The sequence below is a fragment of the Helianthus annuus genome, chromosome 16, assembly GCF_002127325.2.
Source record: "Helianthus annuus cultivar XRQ/B chromosome 16, HanXRQr2.0-SUNRISE, whole genome shotgun sequence".
Classification (NCBI taxonomy): domain Eukaryota; kingdom Viridiplantae; phylum Streptophyta; class Magnoliopsida; order Asterales; family Asteraceae; genus Helianthus; species Helianthus annuus.
This window is the reverse complement of record NC_035448.2, coordinates 86,370,460-86,376,438: the sequence shown is the minus strand read 5'-3', so window position 1 is coordinate 86,376,438 and position 5,979 is coordinate 86,370,460.

Below are 5,979 nucleotides of genomic sequence, written 5' to 3'. Positions count from 1 at the left end.
ATAGTAATACCGTTAATAATAATAATAATAGTAGTGATAATAATGATAATTTATAAAAATTTCGATTAATATATATATAAAATTTTCTGATTAATAATTCTAACAAGATGTTAATAACAGTTCTGAAAATAATACTAATATTATTAAAAATACTGATTTGATAATATCAATATTAACAATGTTTGAACTGGGTTTTATAAACAAAATATTAAAAGTTAAGTTTATTTATTTAATAATAAACTAAATAACATTAGCAATAACTGATTTTATTTAATAGTAAGAACAAATTAATAATTAATAATATTATTAAAACAATAATAATGATAATAATAATAATAGTAATAATAAAATAACAAGGGAAAAAAACACAGAAAGAAGAAAGACGTCGGATGGGGGTTACCGGGAGTTTATCTTCTCCGGCGACTTCGGTAAAGGCAGCAGTGGTTCAGGCGAGGGTTGCGGGTTTTCTGTCTTCTCTGGCGACTGGTTAACAAGGGGCAGAGGGTGAAAGTCGGTGTGTGGTGAAGAGGTGTGAGGTGTGGTCGGTTTATATAGGTGATTACGAGGTCACGCGAATACGGAAACGAGATCACGATCGATCTCATAATTGTCAATCAAGAAAGGTCAAAAAGGAAACGATGAATGATTTGGAAAGTTTCCGGAACCGCTCGATACAAAAGGAAGGTTACAGCTATGGTTGTTTGGCGGTAAATTTTGAAAATGGAAACGAGAAGAATTAAAGTAATTGATCGATTTATGGAAATGATCGAATTCCTCTGCTGTCAATTCTTGATACAAGGGAAGTTGACCGGAAAGAAAGGAAGTGTTGCTGCTTGGGCGGTAAAAAGGAATCAGGTCGAATTCGAAATAGTGGTTAAATATAATTAGTTTCCATATATAAGTGGATGTGGCATGCCCGGCCGGTTGGTTAAGTGTTCGTTTGATAAGCAAGAGGTCGCGAGTTCGAATCCGCCTGGGGCCGTTTCTCACCCAGGAGACCCCCCTTTTTGTTTCTTTTTTGACTTAACTGAACTAACTGAGTTCTCTAACTTAGTTAGTGATTTCTTTATAAAAACTAACCTAGTTGGATTAACTAGGTTAATTTGAAGGTACTAAAGGATTTCCTAACTAGGTTAGGTTTAAACTAACCTTGTTAGCAACTAATTTATCAAAATATTAGTTTATTTAATTTTTAAAAAAAAATATTAAATCATCAAATTAATAATAATAAATATTATAATTATTTGATTTAACCCAAATTTCTGGTAATTTACCGAATTATCGTACGAATTCCCGATTTTTGAACGGATTAGGGTAATCTCTTGATAATACTTGTTTTGAGAGCTGGGATTTGGATATCTTTCAATCGTTTTTACGTGTTTGACATAGTTTGACGTGTTTCCAAGTGTAATAACATAACATAGTATTAAAACAAGCATATGATAAAAAAAAATGCATTTTTCATTATGATTCAAGTCTCGAAGTACAATTTGGGAATAAATAGGATACAATGAGAGTACAACTGACTGAAATTAGAAGGTACAACCCATAAAGCTATAAATAGAAAAATCAAAAACGCAGAGCGTTACAGTCTCCCCTACTTTAGGAGATTTCGTCCTCGAAATCCTTAAGAGGAAGGCTGAACGAAGGGGAAACGAAATGATGGTTGCTCAGTGAAACATGAATGTTGAGGAACAACGCTGATCGTGACGATTTTACCATTAGGTGTTGGCATCTTGAGCTTGGTTGGCATTGAGAGCTGGACCTTTTGGTGCTGGTTGCCGTTCTTGATTCCATAGAGGACAGTGTGGGCGAAGGTGGGTTGTGTCTCCACACTTAAAACAGGCTCTAACTTTGTTTGCAGGGTTAGTGAGACAATAAGCAGATCGTGGCCAAAACGGTTACATATAGTGCAATGGCGGCAATTCGAGTTAGTAGGGTGATGACGGTTGCAGGTGGTACATTTGGGATGAATTCCAGTGTATGGTTTATGCGTGTTCTCTAGTGTAACAGGGTTTGGGTTAGCAACAGGTACAACCGCATTGCAGCCAGGGTCTTGAAACTTGCGTTTCTTACCCTCGCCACCACTTGATTGTTGGACGATTTGGTTGGCTATTTTAGAGGAGCCGGTAGGTATTGCAATTTGTTTATCACGAACGCGATTGTTGTTCAGGCTAGCTGCGAGTCGATAGACAGCCTCGATGTTGTCGAGCTGGGCTGCCTCGATGGTGTCTCTCATGGTAGGGGGTAAACCGTGGATATACTTTTTGATCATACGATCAACAGTGAGAACCAGGTGGGGTACAATAAAGCTCAGCTGTTTGAAACGGGTGGTATACGCGAGGTTATCGTCTCCAACTTGCTTGAGGGCCCAAAACTCTTCCTCAAGCTTCTGTTGTTCGTGAGGAGGGCAGAACTCCTCCATCACGAGTTGCTTCAATTCTTCCCATGACAACGCATATGCCAATTCGTTTGAACGAATGTTCCTTTCAATCGTCCACCACTCTAGGGCTCTTGCTTGAAAGACACCAGTAGCACTACGTGTCTTGAGCTCATCAGGACATTCACTGTTGATAAATGTGACCTCTATGCTGTCGAACCATTAGAACATAGCTGTCACACCCTCTTTACCAGTGAAGGGCTTAGGGTGGCAAGAGGCGAAATGTTTGTAGTTGAAGGCAATGGGCTTAGGTTGGGCAACTTTGGAGTCAATGGAAGAGTTTGGGGTGTTGGAAGCTTGGATCTCAGTCACAACTTTAGGGATAAGACGAGCGAACTGCTTGGCCATAAATGCCATCATCTTCTTTTGAGAGCTGACCCTTGACTTTTTGGACGAGCTGGAAAGTTGGCGAGATGAAGACATCTACGAATTCAAAATGAGGATGAGACTTTGATCATAATGATTATTTGAGAAAAATTGTTTAATGCATGCAACATGTAGCACATTGTTTCACATTGTGTTTCACATAGGATAACATGAATAAAGTGACATGAATTTTCACATAGAGTAACATGTATGATGAAAGCATAAATTTAATTTGTTCACGAGAGAGAGTAACATTAATTGTTTTAGATTGCGACAATAGTGTGAGTTGTGACTTCCTAGCTTGAAATGAAGATAACGCTCAATGTAAAAACCCATAAAAATTGAGATAACGTAAAAGAGATTTAACATAAAACATGGATTGCCACGGAACGTAACATAAGACTATTCCAAAGTAAATCGAAGTCCTTTTCGAATTAAGGAAACGTGTTTTGGCCTAATAAACAAATACTCTCATCGAGGAGCGACTAACGATATTTGTCCTTCCAGTTACTACACGTCCTTAATCGATTGGGAAAATCGAAACCTTGGCGAGGGCGAAAATCGAGGAGTGGGACTAGTTAAACAAGATGCGAGTTTCACCTCTAACTTGATAACATCGTACCCTAATGTGGTTGGTACTTATCATAAGATAAGGGTCCACTGGAATATGAAATGGAAAACTCCCTTCAAGGTTTGGATATCACTCCTAACTTGAGGGTAGATTTCGTGCAAAAATCAAAGTATAGCTGAGTGAAAATCATCACCAAGTGTGGGAATCACCCCTATCTTGATGAATCATTTCGATTGTGTTGTAAGAGTGTCTTCAAAGCCTCCAAGTGTGTATTGTGTTAGCCTTAGGAAAGGCATGTATATTAAGAGTCCAAGAGAATAGAGGGAAGCAAAGAAGATAGAAAGGAAGTTGTTTTAAGCAACACATAGTGAATAAGCTCTTAAACTATAGACTAGGCAAGGCATTCCTAATTCCCTATAGTTATGGCTCTGATACCAATCTGGTATCAGAGTACTCCTATTATAGGCTAGGCAAAAGTAAGGCAATCCTACCTAATTCCCTATAGTTATGGCTCTGATACCAATCTGTCACACCCCAACCGATGGCGGAAACATCGGGATGAGACGAACAAATTGCTCAAAACAACATAACAGTAAATGTGACAATATGAATTAAATCATTTTATTAAAACTAAAGAATAATACACTGTTTCAAATAGTAAACACAGATTCAAACATTGTTTAATTGCTAAAATGGGTATCTAAAGCCATCCTAGCTTGTTTCTTGAGTCTTGTACTAATCAACCTGCAACATGTATTAAAATAAAATCAACAAAAGCATGTTGGCGAGTATACAAGTTTGATACATAGAATAGTAGAATAAAATGTTTAAATGTGCTCATACCCAGCATGAATAAAATGATACAAGTTACTACTTTGCCATTCAATATCGTTCAACATCGTTCAACATCGTTCAATATCGTTCAACATCGTTCAACATCGTTCAACATCGTTCAACATCGTTCAACATCGTTCAACATCGTTCAAATATCGTTCAAATATTGTTCAAATATCGTTCAAAATCGCAATACCCCAAGACTTAAGGGCATTGAGATTAACACGTTCAACTTGCATAGCATATGAGTTTACAAGCATCAAATTGGTTCATGTTTAAATGTGGATAGAGTGTGATAAAAAAAACAAGATTCAAACGTTGCGTGTTTTTGTATAGAATACATGTTGCACCCAAAAGTGTTTAAAACGAAAATGGGATCGAGTATACTCACTTTAGAGTGCGTTGCGTTTCTTGGTAAGAGAGTAAGAGAAAGGGTTGTCCAAGAGATTGCAAGAGCGCAAGAGATTTACCCTATTGTGTTTGGGAATTCGTTAATTAATGTTGGTGAAATAATCAATATGAAAATGGTAAAATTAGTGGGAATTAATAGCAATAGTAATATTTTAAAGTAGTAATAATATTAACTTTATTTTTATAATTCAATAATATTAATGTTTTTATTAATAATGTTAACAATAACAACTTTGTTATTATTATCAATATGATAATAATAGTAATACCTTTAATAATAATAATAATAGTAGTGATAATAATGATAATTTATAAAAATTTCGATTAATATATATATATAAAATTTTCTGATTAATAATTCTAACAAGATGTTAATAACAGTTCTGAAAATAATACTAATATTATTAAAAATACTGATTTGATAATATCAATATTAACAATGTTTGAACTGGGTTTTATAAACAAAATATTAAAAGTTAAGTTTATTTGTTTAATAATAAACTAAATAACAATAGCAATAACTGATTTTATTTAATAGTAAGAACAAATTAATAATTAATAACATTATTAAAACAATAATAATGATAATAATAATAATAGTAACAATAAAATAACAAGGGAAAAAAACACAGAAAGAAGAAAGACGTCGGATGGGGGTTACCGGGAGTTTATCTTCTCCGGCGGTTCTCCGGCGACTTCGGTAAAGGCAGCAGTGGTTCAGGCGAGGGTTGCGGGTTTTCTGTCTTATCCGGTGACTGGTTAACAAGGGGCAGAGGGTGAAAGTCGGTGTGTGGTGAAGAGCTGTGAGGTGTGGTCGGTTTATATAGGTGATTACGAGGTCACGCGAATACAGAAACGAGATCGCGATCGATCTCATAATTGTCAATCAAGAAAGGTCAAAAAGGAAACGATGAATGATTTGGAAAGTTTCCGGAACCGCTCGATACAAAAGGAAGGTTACAGCTATGGTTGTTTGGCGGTAATTTTTGAAAATGGAAACGAGAAGAATTAAAGTAATTGATCGATTTATGGAAATGATCGAATTCCTCTGCTGTCAATTCTTGATACAAGGGAAGTTGATCGGAAAGAAAGGAAGTGTTGCTGCTTGGGCGGCAAAAAGGAATCAGGTCGAATTCGAAATAGTGGTTAAATATAATTAGTTTCCATATATAAGTGGATGTGGCATGCCCGGCCGGTTGGTTAAGTGTTCGTTTGATAAGCAAGAGGTCGCGAGTTCGAATCCGCCTGGGGCCGGTTCTCACCCAGGAGACCCCCCTTTTTGTTTCTTTTTTGACTTAACTGAAGTAACTGAGTTCTCTAACTCAGTTAGTGATTTGTTTATAAAAAACTAACCTAG